Raw genomic sequence first — 23,927 nt, forward strand, 5'->3', positions numbered from 1 at the left:
GGCAGATTACCTTTGCCTATTAAAAATCCTCTCCCTTTTTTCAAGGGGCTTAAACTGAAAGCAGGTCTTTTCAGAGAAGGCCCTCAAGGATGTATCTTATCTGACTTCCTCATTATAACCCACTCTTCCTTCTGTGATGAAAATCTCTTGTACACTGTTTAGAGACAGTTCCCTCACCCACCGCTGCTACCGCAGCAGCGGCTGGAGCACCGGGCCCTTTTAAATCGCGCCGGATCGCTTGGTGGCATGGGCTAGGCAACGCGAATGGGCTGGCTGGGGTAGGCTGACCCCAGCCCCGCCCCTTCCACCCGAGGCCCTGACCCTCCGGGCCCCCATTCCAGTAAGGGTTTAATATTATTTCCACCCCTGGGTGTGGGGAACCTCTATGATAGTTTGCTTGGTCCACAGCAGAGGATCACTATAAGAGCTGTATAGGTTTTTAAAGCACAAGTACCTTTAAGCACCTTCCCTAGCACAGGTCCCAGTGGGAGACCAAGTAGGTTCTATCCTACCAGGTGAGTAGTAGTTCTCTTCCAAGCCCTGTACATCCGGGCCAGAGCACTTTTTCTAGCAGATTAGCTAAGTCAATAAGATCTAGCAGCTCTTAGATCATAGCTCTGCCAACGTCAAACAATGTATCTTTCCAACTGTAGTGAATCTGATTTAATAGGGTTCCGTTTTCTCCACTACTTGCAGTGTCTCACCTGAGACTTAAGTAAACTGTCACTTCTTGGTCTGAACCATTCAGAAGTTCTAGCTCCAGAATGATCCTGGATAAAATATGATTCCTCTTTTTCTCCATGATGTTATCGTACAGTTATGATATAGACATTTTTTCCCACAAGGTCTGAAAAGGAAGTCACTTAGGTTCAAGTCTCAGCGCTACATACCATGCAACCTTTCCTCTTCTGCAGCAGTCTTCATTTGCAACCAGTAGGAGTAATAGTAATAGGATGAAATTTAATAGTGAAAAGTGCAAGGTCATGCATTTAGGGATTAATAACAAGAATTTTTGTTATAAGCTGAGGACGCATCTGTTGGAAGTAACAGAGGAGGAGAAGGACCTTGGAATATTGGTTGATCACAGGATGACTATGAGCCGCCAATGTGGTATGGCCGTGAAAAAAGCTAATGCGGTCTTCGGATGCATCAGGCGAGGTATTTCTAGAAGAGATAAGAAGCGTTAGTACTGTTATACAAAGCATTGGTGAGACCTCATCTGGAATACTGTGTGCAGTTCTGGTCTCCCATGCTTAAGAAGGATGAATTCGAACTGGAACAGGTACAGAGAAGGGCTACAAGGATGATCCGAAGAATGGAAAACCTGTCTTATGAAAGGAGACTCAAAGAGCTTGGCTTGTTTAGCCTAACCAAAAGAAGGCTGAGGGGAGATATGATTGCTCTCTATAAATATATCAGAGGGATAAATACCAGGAAGGGAAAGGAATTATTTAAGCTCAGTACCAATATGTACACAAGAACAAATGGATATAAACTGGCCATCAGGAAGTTTAGACTTGAAATTAGATGAAGGTTTCTAACCATCAAAGGAGTGAAGTTCTGGAACAGCCTTCCAAGGGGAGCAGTGAGGGCAAATGACATATCTGGTTTCAAGACTAAGCTTGATAAGTTTATGGAGGGGATGATGGGATAGCCTAATTTTGGCAATTAATTGATCTTTGACTATTAGCGGTAAATATGCCCAATGCACTGTGATGGGATGTTAGATGGGGTGGGATCTGAGTTACTACAGAGAATTCAATTCTTTCCTGGGTGTCTGGCTGGTGAGTCTTGCCCACATGCTCAGGGTTTAGCTAATCACCATATTTGGGGTCAGGAAGGAATTTTCCTTCAGGGCAGATTGGCAGAGGCCCTGGGGATTTTTTGCCTTCCTCTGCAGCGTGGGGCACAGGTCACTTGCACAGGCGCAAACTTTCCCCAGCGCCGGTGGGTGCTTGTGCGCCCCCGGCCCTGCCCTGACTCCACCCTTTCCACGCTCCTGCCCCACCCCCATTCCAACCCCTTCCCCAAAGTCCCTGCCCCAACTCCGCCCCCTCCCTGCCCCATTGGACCCCTTCCCCAAATCCCCGCCTCGGCCACGCCTCTTCCCCGAGCCCCCCGCGTTCTCCCTCCCAGCTATGCGAAACAGCTATTTCGCAGCGCAAGTGCTGGGAGCTGGGGGAAAAAGTGGGCACATGGCGTGCTCAGGGGAGGAGGCGGAGGGCAGAGCGGAGGTGAGCTGGGGGGGGCCAGGGAGCTGCCGGTGGGTGCTGAGCACCCACCAATTTTTCCCCATGGGTGCTCCAGCCACAGAGCACCCATAGAGTCGGTGCCTATGGTCACTTGCTGGAGGATTCTCTGCACCTTGAAGTCTTTAAACCACGATTTGAGGACTTCAATAGCTCAGACATAGATTAGAGGTTTGATACAGGAGTGGGTGGGTGAGATTCTGTGGCCTGCGTTGTGCAGGAGGTCAGACTAGACGATCATAATGGTCCCTTCTGACCTTAAAGTCTATGATTCTATGATTCTGTTTCTCACTGTTTTGTAGCTGTACCTCACAATTGCTTACCTATAAGATAACATGGGAGCCCAGAATGCTCGAATGGGATGTTACAAGTCCTCATTAAAACTTCAGTTGAATGTTTGAAAGAAGCATTTTCATAGCTTACAACTCTAGCTCTCCAGTCCCATGACTTTCAGTTCAGTAGGAGGGTTAAGTTTGTTGGAATTATGTTGTTTCAATTGTAAGACCCTGTTTTCTGCTGTCTGGATAAGATGAGATCCATATATCAGCCCTAGATTGTGCCCCACATACAAAAATGAACTCATTTAAAGCAGTCATTTTCTTCTTCTTCTTTCAGTCATAATCTTTTGACCACTTAGAAATATATTTTCATTCTCAGGAAAAAGTTTGTACAGTAGCTTATATCTAAACCATTCTAATCTATGGAGGATGTTACATGCCTTTCTCATGGTATGTGGCAGTATCCTAAAAGGACTACATTATCCTCCAAGACTTATGTTGCCAGATGGATTAAATGATCCCATTATCCAGACAGGGATGCCAACAATCCAGGAATCTCCGTTGACATTTTGTGACTCATTCTACTGAACATATGCAACATGATGGATGGATTAACTCTGGCCCTCTTTAGAGGAAACCTACAGTGTTTCTAAATAGCCTTCAATACATTCTTTTCCTGTGCATTACAAAATAGAATTGCTATTTTTTTATACAATTTTTGGGCAACAGATACTTTGAAATACTCTTAGTGCATTTCAGGATGAATACATGAATTAATAATTATAATTACATCACAATAGAGTGAATATTCTATAGAGATAGGTGACATTATTTCTTCTGGATAGAAGTAATTTCTGCATTTAAATCTAATTGAATGGACTTTAGAACATCTTTTAAATCTCAGACTAATTCTAGAGGATTACTCAGTGGTTAGTTGTATTTGACCTACTGTCACCTTTCTGTTTTCTTTGTTTTTAAAGACAATTTTCATGTTTAACTATTTTATTAACCTTCTTACGTGGATAGAGGTCACAGTTCGCTACTCTCCTTGAGTTATGACTTCTATCCAGAGTAGTGAATTCAAAGCAGGAGAAAAGCAAAGGTTTTCTTGCTTGTAATTTTGACTTCTCCTACTGTGGCTCCACTAGTATGACTTCTCTAGAATTTGATATATGTTTGGTTTAACACAGGATACTCTTTTGCCTCCTTTCAAATCAAGACAAAAGGGCATGTCAAATGGAGCTAACATTTAACAATGACATCAATTATTTAGAATTTTAGACTCCACTTTTATTCAGGCTTTTCACAAGATTTTGGGGGAATCTATAGGAACAAACTAATAAATAGTCTCAAAAATGGAAGAAATTTATGAAAAAAATTGTTTTCAGCTACAGTCCTGCAAGCACTCACATGCTTAAAGTTAAGCTTGTGAGTAGTTCCATTCATAGAATCATAGAATATCATGATTGGAAGGGACCTCGGGAGGTCATCTAGTCTAACCCCCTGCTCAAAGCAGGACCAATCCCTAACTAAATCATCATAAATTGCAGTCATTTTGGTTTGATAAGGGAAGGTAAATGTGAGGGTACAAAATGAACTGGGGTAGAGCCGCCACCCCGTAGGAGCTTGGGGAATCCGTACTGTTATATATTTTAAGTGACTTTAAGGATTTAATTGCTTGGCACATGAAATTAAAGTGGCAATCTCAAGAGCTGCTCTCTTTAAGGATAGCCAGTATTAACACAAGAAACCACTCTTTTTTAAGAAGTTCATAATTAATCTTATCATAATTCAGTTGTGATAACTTAGTCCATGTTGAAACCTGGCATACAGAGTCTGAACCCAGAACTAAATGTATTTTAAATTGTTTATAATAAGGTATGGTGGCTCCTCCATACATGTATTCAGTTTCTTGTCCCCCTCCTATAGACTCCATTAGTGGAAAAGCCTGCCTCATAACAAAGATATTGTTACAAGTAAATACAAGTTGTGTGTACTTTTACATGCTTGCGTCTTGAGAGTATTGGATGGCTTCTCCTCCAGCTCCCCCCACCGTCTACAGTTTTGGAGTAAACCTTGAATTAATTGATTTAAATTGTCTTGGGAAAAATTCCAGTGACTGGAATGTGCGTGTCTCTGTTTCTCTCTTTTCACTCAGAAATAATTGAATAATTAAAAAAAAAAAAGCAAATGTATTGCCTTTTGAAAGGTGCTGGTTTGACAGGCTTGGAGAATGAAGTCCTCTGGTCAGCACCAGGCCAGGTACAGCACATGCAGCAGCAATGCAATGTTAGTCTTTAAGGTGCCACCAGACTCCTCCTTGTTTTTGTGGATACAGACTAACACGGCTACTCCTCTGATACGATGTCTCCAGGGTGAAAGGGTAGTTCAGTCTCCAAGCCAACTCCCTACTTGACATTTCTGATGAGATTGTCAACTATGGAAGGAGTTCTTATCAATCAGAGTCTTGTTTACTATAAATGGAATTGAGACCACCAACTTATTTCACACATACCACCACTAAAACTGCTTTAAAGCATTACTGTGTGTGTGTGTGGCAGAGGGCATTGAAATATCCATTGCAATGCATTGGCTGTGCTACCGGTTCATTTAATGGTAGATTATTAAAGAGTCTGTCCTGGCTGGGTGTAAACTAGCTCAGGTCTAGAGGTGAAAGATTCCCTATCCCCCCATAGCTATCCAGTCTCCAAGTCAAATAAAATGTTTTAAGCTGAATCCACACAGCATGTCTTAGCTCGAATGTCAGACTGGTCCCCCGACAATCAATTAGCACTTCCAAGGTTGAGGTAAAAATTTTTGTGTGTGGATGGGACTCAGGTTAGGGGCAATGCTCCAGTTATAAGTCAAGGTAACTTTGCAGTGAAGAAATACTCTTAATTTACCTTTTTGGCAATTTGTAATCATAAAAGGCTGTGTGTAGTTTGTGTTGAACAGCTGTAGTCTGTTCCTCTACCTTGTAATATCTAGGCACAATAAAGTGAGTTTAGGATGTAGTTTGGGAGATAACTTCAGGTTTTTTTTTTAATTCTTAACTCATTTGATATTTTGGTGGAGTGTAACATGGATATTTAGTATCATATCAGTCTTATTTCCCAGACATCCCTGTCTCAGTCTAAATATGTTAATTTACCCTAGTGAGGACAGAACCTAAAAAAAATTAAAATGTAATCAAAACCACAAGAAGTTAGATCTTTAAAAGTGCTCATTTTTAAAGCATTTAATTGCTTATGTTAATAAAGCTGGTCACTACTTACTATCTCTTTATTTAAAACATTTTTGTTTTGTTTTTTGTTTTGTTTTGTGTTTTGCTTTCAGGAATCCCTGAATCAGCTGCAGGAGATTTCATAATGTTATTGTATTGTGTACTTATCACTGCCTCCTGTGAAAATTTTCAAAATATCCATTAGTTAAAACCCTCTCTCCTCTTTTCCTTTGCACTGACTGTCCTAATGCAGTCTTGGGACACTTGATAAATCCTGGAGATTACTCACTTTCTTTTAGTTTATTTGTTTGGCTAGGCATTACATTTCTCAACCATGACCCCTCCTGTCTGAGTAAGGAGCAAAGTTGACTGGCTCCAAAGCAGTTACATCCTCTCCTTTTTGGCTTGAAGGATGGTAACTATAATGTTGGACTTGAGAGTAAGGGTAAAATCCCCTTCTCTAGTAGTTTGTTATGATAACATTATTAAGATTATTTTTTTTAGAGTGGCAGGTAGTGAAGAGTCACAGGTGAGGAAGGATTTTTAATCAAATGGATCAGTTGTGGGTTTGCATGTGCTGCACACAGTGGTGTTTGTGGTGGCCGTGGTTAACTCTCTTAGAACTTTTAAGTTGAAATAGGTAGGAGCAATTTAGTAGCTCCGCTGTGACTAAAAACACTTTGTACTAAACAAAGTTGTGATTTTGTTTTGTTTTTAATTTGACACTTGAAGCCTTCTCTAGCCATTTACACACACACACACACACACACACACACACACACACACACACACACACACACACACACACAGTTTTCCCAGTAGGACCTTGATTTGTTCTTTGGGTACAACTTTTCCTTAAAAGTTGATATTATTGAGACCATCAAACAAAGGCTGAAATCGTTAAGTAACAATGTTAGCAGCTTTTTGGCTGTTGTAGATAACCTTTTGCCCTTATTTGCTGATTGGGTAATTATTGCCTTAGGTCACCTTTTTGTGTCAGGGTTGTGGGTTTGGGGTTTTTTTTTTTTTGGAAGAGCCTGTCAAGCATAGAACGAATCTGCCTTTCCATCTGCCATGCCCCTCATTCTAGAGAACAGGGGGAGGGCATTTTCCCTTGCAAATACTGTGTGTATACACAAATCAAATCCAATTCCAAATGCCTATTTGCTAACTATGTATGGTTGGGTTTTTTAGTTCTTTGGCTCTCCATAGCATTCTCGAATAATTGCCATGCCTTTAATGCCTTTAATTTTTTGCATCTTTTAAAAATACAGATTAATGTATTAGTTACAGACAACTGTTGCAGATTGTACACTCAGAGTTCTCTTCTCACAAGCAACCTGAGCATTAAGCTAATTTAATCAGAAAATGAAAGCCATGGTCTTCTCACTGTACAGCAAAATGGCTGGCCTGAGCAAATCTGTTCATTAGCTCTGCAACTTGCTTTAATTTCCTCTCAGCCCAATTACTGACTGAAAGAAAAACCCCATAAAATGGTCTCATTCACATTATCCAACTTTGCAGACTTAGTCTAGAAAGATTAAACTTTTGTTCTGGTATTTGCTGCCAAGATATTGCAATTTAGTGGGAGGGAAATAATTCCTTTATGATGGGTGTAAATTGAAAGCTATTTAGAAAGAGTGAAGTTTCTGTTACCTCTCCTGTATATGTGTTATGTGTAAAAAATATGTATATACCAATTCTGTTTTTTAAACCCCCCCTTCTCAAAAAAAGTTTATATGTAAATCAACACTGGCTTTTGAGATTTTTGAAACCACACAATAGCAGAAATGGCTCAAATTTAGCTGCTTTTCCTTGTGCTTTCTATGACCACCATTTGGACAATAAGTGGGGAGATTTTTCAAATGCACAGTGAGTTAGGAGCCCAACTCACATTGACTTTTAGTGGAAGTTGGGCACCCAGCTGCCCTTCGTGTTTTTGAAAATGTCCCCCTAAATGATTTGGCTCCGATTTAGTAATGGAGATGTATTTTGGAAAAGGCTTTTAGCTAGTACTTTCCCTAATTTCTTACCAGAACTAACAAGCAGAGCCTTACACACTGATTTTGCAAGAGTATACGACTGGATTTAATTTTTGTTAATGCTTGTATTTGGTTTCTTCTGTTACAAATACCTGTACTCTCAGTTGACATTTGCCTGAGTAAATACTTGAAAGGTTATAAGGAATATTATGCTGGAACTCATGGACTGAGCTAGCCTGTTTCTCAGGTTTCACAAGGTTGGGGGTAGTGGAGTTGTGTGTGTTTGGGGGGGAGGTTGCTGGTTTTTTCTACCCATCCTATAAGGAAAGCAGTCTGAAGAGCTGCAGTCATTTTAAAAAGGAATCACAGTTAACTCTCCTAGGTCAGGACAGGTCCAAGTTGCCGTATCTTTTCCCAGAACTGCTGCAAGCACTGTTAAAATCAGACTTGATACCCAAAGAGCAATGCTTTAATTTACTGTCATTCAGGGCCAGATTCTTATTTACACCAAGACTCCTTTGTAGTGCTCTGGCAGAATAGAGGGGGCTTACATTTTACATGCCCTGCCAAAACAGTGTAAAAAGGGGCCTTAAGAAAATGAGAATCAGGCCCAAAAGCATTCAACTCTTTATGCTGAGTGGTACATACTCACATGAGTAGTGCCATCAATGGCAATGGGACTTTTCACATCACTACTACTTAACATGAGGATGCGATGCACAATTGTGTCCACTTCTTGAAATATTCCTTCCCCCTCCACTCCCCTTGTGTACCTTTTATTATTTCTTCTCCATTTAGAAAATTCATCTGAAGAAGACAATTAGTAGATGGTAGAATACTTTTATTTGTTCTTTAAGGTATTTAAAGCATCTTGTGACTCTTTTCCTTTACCAGAAGTGTCTACTGCTCTGTTTTAATGATAGATTAAAACATATCACTTGAGGCTTTCATTTTGTTTCCTGTCTGAATTAACCAATAAATGCAGGGACTGTTCATGTGAGTAAAGTTACTCACATGCATAAGTATTTTTAGGATTGGAACCCAAGACAGAATTCCTACAGTGAGTCCATGGGTCCATCTCAGCAGGAAAAGAGACTAGACTGTATTGGGGAAGGATAAATAATGCAAAGTGAATAAAGCCTAGATATTTTTTTCTGGGACTGCATAGTAGTCCAGTTATATGTGTCCTGGAAATTAAGATAGGTTTGAAATCTCTAAATGACTTGTTTTGGTGAGGCAAGGGAGGAAAGGAAGAAAAGAAATGATATGATGGGATATTTTCTCCTATACAGATCTGTTTCAAATTTTCCTACTGAAATCATGGATAATTGTTTTGGATTGTTGATGGGAGGTGTATACATGTACAAAATCTGGAAAGAGTATTTTTGTTTTCTGTGTAAAAAGCAATCTTTTGTTTGAAAGCGGCCGTCTGAAGGAGTATGGCAAACAATGCTATCATAGTGCATCTTCTTTTTCTTTGGGTGCAGTTGTCACTAGAGATTTATAACTCTTTTCTTGGTTCATTGTTCCCTGGCCAGTGTGTACTCTCCATTCAGTGGTGCCAGAATTAAGATGAGGCCTGCCTGTTTCAATAAGGGTGCTTTGTTGTCAAGATGGCAGTACTTGTATAGAAATTGGATTGACTCCAACAGAGCTTGCCCAATACACTGCAAAACTATTGTCATATGATCCTTTTATTACTAAGAAAAAGCTTGTTCTCTTAAAAAGAAAGAAAGGAATAGTTATTTTTCTGTTTTCCTGTTAAGGGGAGGAAAAAGTCACCAGACAGTTTTTTCTATGAATAATTTATTGCAAATTTGAAAACTGTGCCTTATTATTGAGTATAATAAAGAGATCAGATTAAATGAACATTAATGGAGCAATATGATGGAGTCATATATAGTTCATCTTATTGAACAGCAACTTTGATGAAATTGAATCAAGTAACAAGTGTGTACGCACATGCAATTTAACCTCAGCAAGGAGGGGGTGGGAGATGAGGTGTGTCTGAGTGTTAGAGAGAGATCAAGAGATCAGTGTGTGTTATATGCCATTGGAGTCTCTGTGTAGTATAGTTCTTTTACCTATGTGTATATTACCCGGGGATACAAAAGGGGCATTGTCACTTACTTTAACTGAGCTCTTTGGGGAAGGGACCATCTTTTTGCTGTGTGTGTTTGTACAGCGCCTAGCATAGTGGGGCCCTCATCCATGACTGGAGTTACCACAGTACAAATAAATAATTAATAATAATAACAAAACAACAACAAAGTTGTTTTAAAAAGAGATATTACAAAAGGGTAAATAGAATTCATTTAAATGAAAACAATTAAACAAAACTAAGCATATCCCCCTCCAGAGTTGGAAATACAGACAATAGTACATAAGAACCAGAAAGTGAAAGTGCTGACCAGTCTAGTTTTATTGTCCAAGCTGATTGTAAAGCAGAAAGTAACCCTACAGCATGCTCAGTAAAACATAAGTTAGATACAGTATTAAAATTCTGTCAGTCTTAATAATTGAAGTTCTCAGTAACACAAATAAGGGGTTTTGTTCTTTAAAAACATGGAGGAGGAAAGCAGTACAGTACACATAAATCAGTAGGAGTTCAGCACATTTAAGGAGAACAAAATATAATTTGATAGCTAAATAGTAGATTTTAAAAGAGAACTCTGCCCTGACTTTTTATCTTTATTTATTCACAGTAAAAAAGTAAATGCACTTTGTGAGGTTGTTATTGATCATCTGCAAAGCAACAAAAAGAATAGTAAGTTACCATAGTTGTAATGCGAGGTGGAGAAATTACATTAGATTCACATGCATTTTGTATGTGTGTCTTTTTGTTTTGGAATGATTAATGAACTCTTGTTGTCAGGAATCAGGGCCTGCAGCAGAGCCAGTCTCCTAAGTGTAACCTAATGAGCGCAGCTGGCTTGTAATAGGCTGCCTGATTGGCTGGAAGAATCAGCAGGCCGGCCTTTAATTCCAGCAGCACTTCAGTGGCTTCTGAAAAGCATTCACTCATAGCTGCAATTGCCCCTGCCTTGTTCACAGTCCTGCTTGCCTTGCCCCCACCCCCAGGGCTGGCTTTAAGCCGATTCGGCCGATTCCCTGGAATGGGGCCCCGTGCCTAAGAGGGCCCCGCAACATCCGGGGCTGCCGGTGGAGCGGGGAAAAAAAAAAAAAAAAAGCCGCGTCCTGCTTCTCCCCCCTCCCTCCAGCGCTTGCGCCGCCATACAGCTGATCAGTGCAAGCCTGGGAGGGAGGGGTGAGGAGGAGGAATGCGGTGTGCTTGGGGAAGACGTGGGCCAGGGCGAGGATTTGGAGAAGGATCCAATGGGGCAGGGAGGGGGTGGGGCTGGGGCGGGGATTTGGGGAGGGATCCAATGGGGCGGGGAGGGGGCAGAGTCGGGGCGGGGGGGGGGGGGGCGCGAGACAATTCGCGTCCCGGCGTGGGGCCCCGCACCTGCTAAAGCCGGCCCTGCTCACCCCTACATCCTACTTTGGCCCCAGCTTGCCCCTGCCTTGCCAAACACCAGGTAACCTAACTCTTGACCCTGATTCCTGACTTCAGCTTTGACCCTTGGCTCTGGTGCCTGTCCGCTGACTCCTGCCCTAAACACTAGGCAAGACTGCCCACATCCCAGGCACTGACACTTGTATCATTGTTCAGGAGAACGCCTCCTTTCATGCCATGTTTGGTGATTCTAATGAAAGTTTCTTCTTTGGATTTATGTTTACTGCAAAAGCGTGTGTAGTCTTGGTAATTACGAAACTGTTTCTGAGTTCTGATAATGCATAGATGGGAGTTCATAGATTTTTAAAGCCCGAAGGAAAAATTGTGATAATCTAGTCTGACTTCTTGTTTAACACAGACCATAGAATTTCACCCAGTAATGTCTGCATCAAGACTATAACTTCTGATTGAGCTACTGCATATCTTTTAAAGACATCCAATCTCGAGTTGACAGCAAGTGATAGAGAATTGACCATATCCCTTAGCAAGTTGTACTGTTGGTTGATTCCCTTTACTGGTAAAAGTTTGGACCTTATTTCCATTCTCAATTGGTCTAGCTTCTACTTCCAGCCACTGGATCTTGTTATACCTTTGTCTGCTAAATTAAAGAGACTCGCTACTGTGAGGAATTTTCTCTGTGTAAGTAGTTATGGATCATGATTGAGTCACCTCTCAATATTCTCTTAAATAATCTAGATAGATTGAATGTCTTAACTCCCTCACTGTGAAACAGGCCTTCTAGACCTTTAAATCATTCTTTTCTGGATTCCTTTCCAGTTTTTCAACATTGCCTGTACTTGTATATGTATGATTTATTATACTTTTGTTCTAAGCTTTTTTTAATGAACTGAAATGTCTGAAATCCTGTTTATTCTTCCATTAATAAGTTACTACTTTCAAGTACATCTGTACACACAAGAAAGTATAATTTGTATTTGGCAGGCATGGAGCAAATGTGTATATATAGATGCTGTACAATTTTTAACTGCTTTAGGAGTCAGGAAGTTTGTATGCAATTCATGGTCATTAGGTAATGGGAAACTAACATGTGATGTTTTAAAAACTTGGGCCTAAACCATCCCCTCCCATGGGAGGAGACTAGATATTTGGAGAAACTCCCAATAAGGATAGATCTACACCACATCCTCCTTACGGTAGCATGTAGAGTACATATGCTGCACACTCCCCTTGCACAGGTATGAATAGCAGTGTAGACAGTGAGGCATTGCTTGAGGGGATTAAAGACCCGCCTGAACCCAATGGGTATGTACCCTGCACACCCAAGCAGTGCCTCCCCTGTCTAGACTGCTGTTTTTAGCAGTGTAGTGACTTGTTCCTCAGGCTTTGGCAGCTCCTTGCTGCTGAAGCCTTTCCCTGCCAGAGAGCTGTTGAAGCCTTTCCCACTGAAGGGAAGGACTCTGGCAGCAGGGAAAGGCTCTGGCAGGCAGGGCCGGATTAACCTTTTGTGGGCACTGGTGCCCAGACTGTGGCCCTGTCTCCCTGCGCTCCGCCCTGAGGCCCTGCTCTACCCACCCTCTTCTCCAAGGCCCCACTCCAGCTTGGCCTATTGCCCCTAAGGCCCTGCCTGTGACTCACACATGGGGGAGAGGGTGGAGAGGAGCGAGATGGGGAGGGGTTAGAGAGGAGTGAGTGGTGGGTTAGGGGCTCAATGGGAAGAGGCCGGGAGGGGCCTCGTGGCAGAGCGCAGGTGGAGCGGGGGGGGTGAGGCCACGGTGTGGGTGCCAGGGCCCCTTTTGAATGTGGGCTTGGCACCACTGGCGCCATTGTAAACCTGGTACTGCTGGGTGGGGGATACAGCAGGGAAAAGCTCCAACAGCTCTCTGCTGCTGGAACAGAGCCTTTCACTGACACATGTCGCTATACACCTCAGTATGGCTGCAGCTTGTTTTTCACTGTGGCATGTAGCTACATGTACCCTACATGCCGCCACCAGTGGTGTGCTGAGTAAACATACCCACAGTGAATTATATGGAGTTCTAGATTCATCATCCCTTGTGGGGCAGTGGAAGGCACCTACAAGCACATAGACTATGTGAAATGTAAGGAAATCTCTGGGTCTCTCAGCAACTACGTGGCTAGTAGAGTTGAGCAAAATTTTGGGGGAAACTGACATTTCAACATTTGTTTTCATCTCAAAACAGCTGATATTTCAAACCTTTTTCTGGAATGAAAATTCTGAAACATTGCATTTCAGAAATGTTGATACATTTTGTTTTGACATTTTTGATCAACACAAAACATTTCAGCATTCACAATATTAAAATGTTTTGTTTCACTTTATTGAAATGTCCCCAAATGCTTTGTTTTGAGTCATTTCAACGTTGAATTTAAATAAATAAATAAATAAATAATAGAGCTATACCTATCTCATAGAACTGGAAGGGACCCTGAAAGCTCATCGAGTCCAGCCCCCTGCCTGCACTAGCAGGACCAAGTACTGATTTTGCCCCAGATCCCTAAGTGGCCCCCTCAAGGATTGAACTCACAACCCTGGGTTTAGCAGGCCAATGCTCAAACCCCTGGCCAAACTACATCTCCCATCATGCATCATTTAGCTCAGCCAGAAAGAAATCAGTGCGTTGCCTTATGGGAGATATAATCCTCTAGGGAGTTCGGCCCATAGGAGAGAATGGCGGCTGGAACTACAACTTCCATAGGAAATTACAGTTGAATGTTTTATAAAACTGATTCAAAACAAGATCTGACAGGTCATTTAAAAATTGAAATATGCTGATTGGGGTCAAATTGACCTGAAATGAAATATTTCATTTTGATTTTCCTGAAAGAAAATCAAATATTTTTGGCAAAATCAAAATTTTCCCATGGAAAAGGTCAATTTTCTGGAAACTGCATTTTCCTTTGGAATATCATTCTTATGGAAAATTCCTGACCAAATCTAATGGCAAGCTTTTTGACTTTGCCCTGGGCCCTCTTGGAACATGGCTCACTGAGGAGTTGTGCTATAATAGGCAGACCTGCCCTTCCTTGTAGGGTTAATGCTGAAACTCTCAGTATTATTTTCCTCTGGATTTTCCAGTAGAAGGTCTGTGTGTTTGCTGGAGGATGATACAGTACAAACCAACTGCCCTCCAGGTCAACCCACCGTCTCGACTGACATGACACTCGCAATATGTAGAACTACAACCATACAAAGTTTATGACTCTGAACTTCCACCACTGTTATGTTTGTCTTATTTGGCCAATATATTCAGAAGATTAATTTCCTCTGTGCAATGCAGCAAAGAGATGATATGGTCTTAGTTTTATGACATCACACCCATGAATTACAACTTTTGATCGAGGAGAATAGTGCAAAAGAAGTAATTCTAAAATCCATTTGCCCTCTAGACATGGCTTCGCTAATGATTTTCATACCAGCTTCATCTTCTTTGATTCCTGTCTGTCAGATCAACAGCTATGATGGGGCCAAATTAAGTTTTTTCCACCATTTTCTATCTTGTACCAGCTTCATAGCTTCATTCATCTTTAAATCTTTTTGTTCTTTTCGTTCTTCTCTGTATCTATCCAACGCATCCTCAGTCTTCCTCTGTTTCTAATTCTTTGCACTTTGATATGTATTGCCATGCATGGTATCCTTTCTGGGTCCATTTGTGACACGCAGACATCTTTCTTGAATCTTCCGTAAAACCGTTATTTCCTGCCCTAGCTGTTTTCTTATCTCTTAATTTTTTATTTTCTGCAGTCTTGAAACTCTCAGTATTCCCTTCAGCAAGTTTATTTCTGCAGTCAAAATTTTTCGTTCATTGCCTTTCTTCATACTCCAGCATTTCAACCCATACAGCAGTATTGATGTGATAGTTGTCTCAAATACAGTACACTGATTCTTGTTTTTATCACAATGTCTTTAGCCTTCCAGATCTTGACTAGCACCTAGTACGATTCTACTTTTTATGTAATCTTCACAATTCCCATTCTTTGATATTAGTCCTCCAAGGTACACACAATTTTCCACTTGATCTAGTTCTTTGTCTCCAACTTTTATCTTTGCCTCTTTCTCTAGTCTTCCAATTTCCATAATTTTTGTCTTCTCCATGTTATTCTTCAATCCTAATTTTCTGCTTTCCTAGTCTGCCATATCAATTATTCTCTGTAAATCCTCCTTGGTCAGTGCTGTGACATCAATATCGGCTTCACATCTAAGGTTATGCATTGTCCTACCACATAACATGACTCCTCCCATTTCATCTCAGCCATTATTGCTTCCAGAACCAAGCTGAACAAATGTGATGATAGTGTGCATTCTTGTCTCACTCCGACAGTCCTGAACCATTCTGTCAGCTTCTTTTCTACTCTTACAGCACTCATTGACTTGCTATAGATGTTTTCTATCAGCTTGATCAATTTTGGGGGGATGCCATGTTCTCATAACTAGCCATAACCCTTTCTGACAAATGCTATCAAAAGCCTATTTGAAGTCTGTAAAGTTGTAATAGCTTCGGCTGTGTTCTATGTACTTCTCTGATATCTGTCTTATCACAAATAATTCATCTTTATATTTCATCCTGGTCTAATTCCAGCCTGGTTTTGTGCAAAAGGAACACACCCATATTCATTTTTAATACTTATCTAAAAGCTTTATGGTAGTCTTTCTTGCTCCTGATCAAACTTTTAAACGAAAACAAATATCTTTTAAAAATAATGCTATTACCTCATCTCATTTGAGGTTGGGTCTCAACTTTGCATCCAGCTGGGTGGAGGATCTGTTTTAATGGCCTGGCCTCAGAGATTAATAGACATAGTTGGATTCTCTTATTAGTGGTACATTTTCAGAAATGATTGAGTGAAACTGCTCAGCTGTTTCACCAGTAAACCACTCTGGATCTCTAACTAAACATCTTGATTATCTTTTGTCCTTAGTAATATATTGGCTCCTTAATGTCCCTTTTTTCTCTGCCATCTTTGAAGGTCACTTTGGTAGGTAGATGATCCACACCAGAGGAAGCTGGAAAGGAGGAGGCTAAAGAACAGATGATGGAAATTGCATTCTGAATCTAACTGATTGCAGCATAAAGAATTTTTGGAATCTTATGCCAGAGCAGTGATAAAAGCAGAGAAAAGATTCTTTTCCTCTGTCACGTCAGGCCTGAAGTTCCCAGAAATGGAACTGTTCTGGGCGGTAGACAGTTTGGTGCATCTGAACGGTCTCTCCTGAGGCAGTGTCAAATATTTCTTGCTGCAAGGAGTTATTAGTCTACTTTATAAACAAGACGGCTTGGACTTGAGCCAGATTTGCTTCTTCCATGAAGGCAGATATATGCCACATCTGAACTGAATTCAGGCTGTTTTTCTTATTGAGGTTCTAGAGATGGATTTGGACTAATGCAGCCTGGCTGGCTAGTAAAATCATGCATGGGGAACTGAAGTGGACTTTTAGTAGTTAACACCTCTTGGGAGCACAATTGTATTGCCCAAATCATTGTTGTTGACTATGACAATCTCAACAATTATTTTCTGTCTCTATGTTCCTGATCTGTGTAGATTGTTGAGTTTATGGTGAAGCAGTGCTGGCACTATCTTTACTCTTTAGATTTCTTTTGACCCTTTGCAATGTGGTTCTTCGCCTGGATATAGTGCACAGACTGTTGATCTCATTGGCCGATTAACTCCTTTTTGGAACTGTTCAAAGATCAACTGTCCACACTGATTGTGTTAGAACTATTAGCTGCCTTGGATACTGTTGAAAATGAGTTGTTGGCATGTTTGTGGACTCTGGCATGGATACACAAAGTTGCTTTTAATTAGTTGTATTCATTTCTCCCTACAAAGACCTAGAGGTTTTGCCTTGAGGGCTCTGTTGTAAGGCATTCCATAGGCTGCTAGTGAGACATATATCAGGTCACCAGCAGAGATAGTGAGACATTTTGGGCTGCAATGCCACCAGTAGGCTGATGAAAGTCAACTGTGCATCTATTTTAGATCCAGGAGGTGTAGTCATTCAGCATTCCCATGGTCTGTCTGAGCTAGAGGGTTGGATGATGATAGTAAAATGACTGACACTCAATCCAGGTAAGACAAAGATGATGCTGGTCAGCTGGGAAGCTAACCAGAGGAGATGGTTCTTTGTAAAGGGCATTGCAATACTCCAGCTGACACCCCACCTCCCCGGAAAACTTAAGTCTTCTGCCAAATGAAGATGGAAAAGGGTACTCAGCCACTGCTGTTATCTATACATCCACAAGCAGCTGAAGATCAAGTAAGAGCTATCTTTGCAATGAACTTCAGTAACAGAAACTGTCAGCTTTGATCAAGGAAATGAGGGCTAATTTTCTAAAATATAAACATGGAAAGTTAAATAGTTAATTGCTTTTGCAAATCATTATTGGGTGAATGTGCTTTCATGTCAAAGTCTCAACTGTTTATGAGAAGTGATAAATCTAGTTTGGAACCAAACATTTAAAAGAGGTGGAGTAGAATCAGCAAATGGCTAATTCAGCATATTTTGCAGACCTGCAAGGTAAATAAGGATTCTGTCTGATAGAGGCCAATCAAACCCTACTTCTTTAGTGTGGGGAATGACTGTGTCAGATTATGACTAATTAGTACTCACAGCTAGAAATGCAGGAACTTTAAGGCTGAATTTCCTTGTGAAATAAAAGCTGCAAAACACCATTTTTTGTAACTTGTTTTGCAAATCGTCCATATGTTAGTTTCTGTTTCACAGTTGCTAGATTGTAAGTTAGTGATGCACTTTTGCAGCTCTGACTGAAAGGAAGGCACTTAACAACCATTTTTTTGTAAATTGTGGTTTTTGTTTTATTTAAACCTCTTTTATGTTTGGTTTTGAATACAGTAATAGCAATGCAATAAAGCGTAACTTTACGAAATATAATTTTGCTTATGAGTCAGCATTGAACTGTATCTTACTGGTTGTTAATATAACACTATGAGAGATGTACAAAATGCACTGACCAAAGTAGTCTAAAAAAAGATTCTGCATTATTATAAAATATTGAGCTGTATGACCAGCATTTGCGGTAGCAGAGAAGGGAGGTAGTAGGCTCAGAGTGGTTCTCTATGAGTTCTGACCATGAGTATAGCTATCAATCAGAATTTGTTATGATAATGTGGAAAGGTAACGTAAAATAAGAAGGAATTAAATATAAATACAGAATCTATTATTAGAAATAACTCTGCGTTCTATAAGCAAATGAACAACCAATGAGATTCAACATTACTATTAATTAACTTTCTTTATTATCATATCAACCCAAATAAATATTTTAAATAAATATTCAGATGGAATTTTGAGTGCTAAGCATTTGGTGAACAGAAAAAACTTTCAAAATCTTCAACTAAATACATATGAATATACACACTGAAATACTCATTTAGTCCTCTTGATCTTTCGATGCCACTGTGATGCTAATATTCTTCTGTCTTCAACAACAAATAAAGAGGTCAATTTAATGTTCCGAAAGTTGGAAAATTGACTGTTTTAAGTTGATCCAAAGTTTGGTGGGGAACAGTAATTCTGTTTCCATGCCAGCATCTGGAAAGACTTGCTTCACTAGTCTGTGTGCAGCTGTGCTCCTCAGAATTTGAAAGGATGGAATTTTCCCCTGAGAGTTAAATTTCCTTTTGTCCTGTGGCCCTCAGAGTTCCCTCCCTGAGAATTACATTCAGTAGTCACTTTACAGTAATTGTTTCTCTTGGTCACACTGCCACTGGACCGATTGCACACCAGTGTCAGATAGCAATTTTCTGTATAAAGAAAATCTTCTATAGGGTTCATTTGTATTACAGCCTCAGTATCCACTCTTTAATAATAAAGGGATCAGGAGGCTGCATGTGTGTCCATCTGTCTGTCCAGAACGGCCAATATATTATGGGCATGGGTCTGTTTGTCCAAAGTCTTCTTACCTCTCTTACAGGGGATAGAGAGATGTTTTCTTTAGACTAAAATTTAGTTGTGAGAAATGTGGCTTTTTAATTGGAAGAGTGTGTTTTTAATTTTCTTTGCAGTACATTTGATCCAGATTTCTCCTCCAGCTTGTCCATCCAGGATAGTTTTGTTCCATATTCATTAGTCATTGAAGTTTGTAACTTATCAGTTCTTGCCAGGATCAATTCAAGCAGGCCTTTCACCTACCAATATTTTCCCGAGAATGCTCCTTGTTACAGTCCGTGGGCGCAGCAGGTGCTGCTTATCCAAGCCCAAAGAAGCGTCTCACTCCGTCTTCTGCTTCTTCTTTATTCTTGCCTTTAGCTTGCAGTAGGTTGTGAGAATGGAGGTAAGGTTGAAGAACTTGAGGAGGAGGATACTAAGGGCTGAAGTGGCAGAACCACTTGCATGAAGCTGCAAGCGGTTCTTCCAACAACACTTTGGCAGCCTCTTCTGCCTCACTGAGGACGTAAGAAAAATGAAGAAAGGCAAAATAATAATATAAGGTGATTTTTAGAAGTGGCAAAAAATACCAGTATTGGCCTTTGTATAGATTGAATCAGGCCCTCGCTCTCTGACCTTTCATTTTCTGTGTTTTTAAAAAGAGCTGAATCTGAATCAAAGCCTGCTAACTACCACAGAAGCAGCTGACTTCTTCCCTTTGTTTCATGAATGCAGCAAAGTTTAGCAGTTCTATTTGATAAGCTTATAGAGCAGGGATGGGCAAACTTTTTGGCCCGAGGGCCACATCTGTGTGGGGAAATTGTATGCAGGGCCATGAATGTAGGGCTGGGGCAGGGGGTTGGGGTGCAGAAGGGAGTGCGGTGTATGGGAGGGGGTGCGGTGTGCAGGAAGGGGCTCAGGGCAAGGGGTTGGCATTCAGGAGGGGCACGGGGTGCAGCCTGGGGCTCAGGACAGGGGGTTGGGGGCTCAGGGCAGGGGTGTAGGAGGGGTGTGGAGTACAGGAGGGGGCTCAGGGCAGGGGGTTGGGGTGCAGGAGAGGTGCAGCAGGGAGCTCAAGGCAGGGGGTTAGGGGGCTCAGGGCAGGGGGTTGGGGTGTGGGGTGCAGGAGGGGTGCAGCAGGGAGCTCAAGGCAGGGGGTTGGGGTGTGGGGTGCAGGAGGGGTTCAGGGTGCAGGCTCTGGCCTGGAGCCGCTTACCTCGAGGGGCACCGGGGTGGCAGCAGCACGCAGCGGGGCTAAGGTAGGCTCCTCTTCTTCAGCAGTTAAAGTTTGACCCTGGTACCGAGTATTGAGAATATTTGCTTGTCCCATTCGTTTTTTTAATGCTTGTAATTTAACTCTGTCATTGCATATTTCTTTTTTTAAGATCTCACTCAGGTCCCTCCAGATTTCAACAGCGTCAGCAATAAAACAGCTATTTCCCTGCATTTTGTTCAAGACTACAGAAATAGGCTTCAGGGTACTCAGCATGTGTTCAATCAACATTTCTCTTAAGCCCAATGTTGAGAACTTTGGCTATGACAATGCCATCTATTTTTTCATGATTTTGTTCACAAACTCTCATCAGATTAGGCCAGTTCTTGATATAGTGTTCAAAACAGTTCACTACTGAGTTCCATCGCACGTCTTGTGAGAGAGTTAGCTTGGTTCCTCCCACTTTTTTCAGAGCAGCTGCTGCAAAGTGGTTGTTACGGAAGTATTTTGCAATTTCAACAACATTAGCCTTTATTTCTGGAACACTGAAGTCTTTGGCTAGGAGGTGCATCAAATGAGCACTGCAACCTTATGTTATTGGGACTCTCTTCTAAATAATTTCTTCTCATCTTGGATACATTTGCAGCATTGTCTGTGACCAAGCTGCGTACTAGACATATGATTTTTTTTTTTACAGTTTGTTATAGCTTTTACTACTACTTCTTGTAAGTATTCTCCTGTGTGTGAATTTCCTGATGTATCAATTGTTTCTATAAGGAAGACATTCCCTTCTTCTGTTGTCACACAAGGACATACAACAGGATCATTGGGGACATTGCTCCACTCATCAAGACTCAGGCTAACAGTTTTACCCTCTAGACCTTTTGCACACTGCTCAATTTCTCTTTCATACACTTTATCCAGCAATTTGCCTGCAACATCTGCTCTGTTGGGTGGACTGTATCCTGGTCTTAATGACCGAACCATGTTAATGAAATGTGGGTTCTCAGTCATACGGAAAGGAGAGTCTGTTGCATAAACAAACCGGGCAATTTTTTCATCAATTACCTCTTTTTGTAATCTGCTGATTCTTATCACAAACTTATCTATGGTTGTTTCTGGATGATAGAGATTTTTTTTCTTTTTGCTACAGATGATATACTGTGGCTTTGTAACGTACATGATGTGACTGAAACACTCTCATTGGCAGATAACTCTGAAACTATAGAAAATGATGGTGATCTTGAAGGTGGATAGTCTTCAGAATCCTGTATGTTCAGGATGGATTCTCCTAAACAAAATAAGTAAATGCAGTTATTTAATTATTATTACCATATTGCTCATTTAGTATTACTCATTGCATTCACTGACACTCAGTATTATTTTAAAGGTGAAATTGTAAAATGAAGATCTGCCTATTTCACCTATTTATTTTTTATCACAGCTGCATCTAAAATGATAGTACCATAGAGTAACAACTATATTTTTTGCTCAAACATGAGAATTCAAGAATAGCCCAGAAGGAAGACAGGTAGTCCTTAAGAAAGAAGTACGAAATAAAAAAGTTTACCAACCTGAAGATCCTGCATGTTCAGACATGTTCCTTTCATCATCTTCAACGCAGCTTCCTCCTGAGAAGGAACACGTCTCATGATGTTGTTTCATTCGGGCGACCAGGCCTTGCATGTCTTTGTTGCACTGTTTGCATTTTGCACGCATGCCTGTCTTACCCACAGGTAGAGGAACTTGATTAAAATATTCCGAAACTGGGTCTCTTTTATGGCCTGCTGCTATTATAGGTTTTCCCTTCTAGTGAGAGAATGGTATCGTAGATCTCAAATCAATGAAGGCTACACTCAGAAAGACCTCAGGACTTAGGGAATATGCTGCTCAAACAGTTTCACTTTTGTTTCTACTGCTTGTCCCTCACTTCTCACATTTATCTCCAGACTTCTTCTCCTTGTCCAGATCTATTCCGCCCCCAACAATCTTCTATTCATTGAACTTTCTGAAACTTTGCACTTTTAGAGAGAGGTAAGGGATTGATTCTGTGTACACAAATTTGCAGAGGGACAACAGGGTTGAGGTCTGTTATTTCTCACCTCTATATATTTATTATTTCTTTCTTTATTTATTTAAAAACATTTTTGCTGTTAACCAGCATGTTATCTCTGGAGACACAAATCCACAGTTTGAGAACTGCAAAACTAAGCATCTCTGATGGTATCTTCTAGACTTAGCATTGAGTCTCATTGGGTAGATAGAAAGATTAACCTAAATAATCTATACAGAAGCCCCTGGAACCCCATAAAATTGGGTCCCTAATCCATGAACTATTGGAACTCATTTACAAAACTTTTCTTAAACATTACATAAATATATTGTTTCATACTATAGAATTAGAATTTATAATCCCTATTCCATGATGAGATATATTTGAGCTGTAATGTATCTTAATTAAAACGATCTTTAGATAGGATTTTTTCTTCAAAAAGCATTTTATCAAAAAAATCCAATTTCAATAAAAAAAATCTGATTTTTTTATTTAAAAAAAATAATTGATTTTTATCCTGCCTGGCCCTGTGCCGCTCCTGGAAGTGGCCAGCATGTTCAGCAGTGGCTCCTGGGGGTGGGGTGGGGCAGGCAGCTCTGCCGCATGCTGCCCTCGCCTGTGGGTACCAGCCCCGAAGCTCCCATTGGCTGAAAAGAGAAATCACAAGGGTTAATTTCATACTTTACGCTTGTTTCCTCAACACTAGAGATTCTCTGTTTATGCTGTCATTTATGGGTATCATTTGTTGAAAGCAAAGTATAGACATTGAACAGTTTATATGTAGTAATGCATACAGCACTTCCAGCTGTAATTCAAAGAGAGAAGCTTTCAAATTCTTTGCTTGGGTAGTTTTTGAATACCATATGCAGTATGTGAGAAACTCGTATGACAATTTTGGTTTGCTTGTGTCTTAATCCAAATCGACAGCTTTCCAAGTACATGACACAAGAGAGGTTACCACATGTCATTTAAAAGCAGTTTTCAAGTTCAGTGCAGTTCCCATTTATTAGGGAGATGGGAGTGTAACAGGTAAGCTGAGTAAATGGATTAGCTTTAAGCACTACTATTGTTGGCACTGCCTGAAAATGGATTGTAAACCAAGAAGTCATTTCTAGCAAGCGCTATTCTTTCACTCTCTGATTAGAAATGAGTAACATAAATAGAATGGCCTGTATGGAAATTATTCCTGCAGGAAAGTAGCATGTAAAATCAGTAACGGCTATAGGTACTTGGGGCAAAATGTTCAAACATAATACCAGCTCCGAGAGAGGGGAAAGGGGGAGAAGCATTAAGCCAAGCGTGTCTCTGTCCATCTCTGTCTGAATGCTTGAGATGTTACGGACAAACGACACCTTCCAGGCATGCAGCACTACTATCTTCTTTTAGGACCTTCATGCAGCAGCTTTTACCTTTAGCTGTGTTTAGTGGTTGGGTACTCTTGGCTTGAGGGGGAGTTACATGAAAAGGTCATTTAGGAGAACGCTTCCTAATTACAAACACTATTGGTGAAGGGTAACCTATTTCTTGATAGACAGGTTTTTTTCT

At 40.8% G+C, this 23,927-nt stretch overlaps 1 protein-coding gene and 1 long non-coding RNA gene across 6 annotated transcripts in view; both read left to right on the top strand.

Annotated features, from left to right (window-relative positions):
• The window catches only part of FOXO3 (forkhead box O3), a 146,510-nt gene that overhangs the window by 34,169 nt on the left and 88,414 nt on the right, over nucleotides 1–23,927 (top strand). The window lies entirely within an intron of this gene.
• LOC135982630 (uncharacterized) overlaps nucleotides 1–23,927 on the top strand; it is an 83,410-nt gene that overhangs the window by 32,291 nt on the left and 27,192 nt on the right. The window contains exon 1 of the long non-coding RNA XR_010600085.1: nucleotides 1–23,927. This exon is cut by the window's left edge and continues 32,291 nt beyond it; it is cut by the window's right edge and continues 14,083 nt beyond it. This is a non-coding gene — a long non-coding RNA (uncharacterized LOC135982630).

This window comes from Chrysemys picta, chromosome 3, assembly GCF_011386835.1.
Source record: "Chrysemys picta bellii isolate R12L10 chromosome 3, ASM1138683v2, whole genome shotgun sequence".
Lineage (NCBI taxonomy): Eukaryota > Metazoa > Chordata > Testudines > Emydidae > Chrysemys > Chrysemys picta.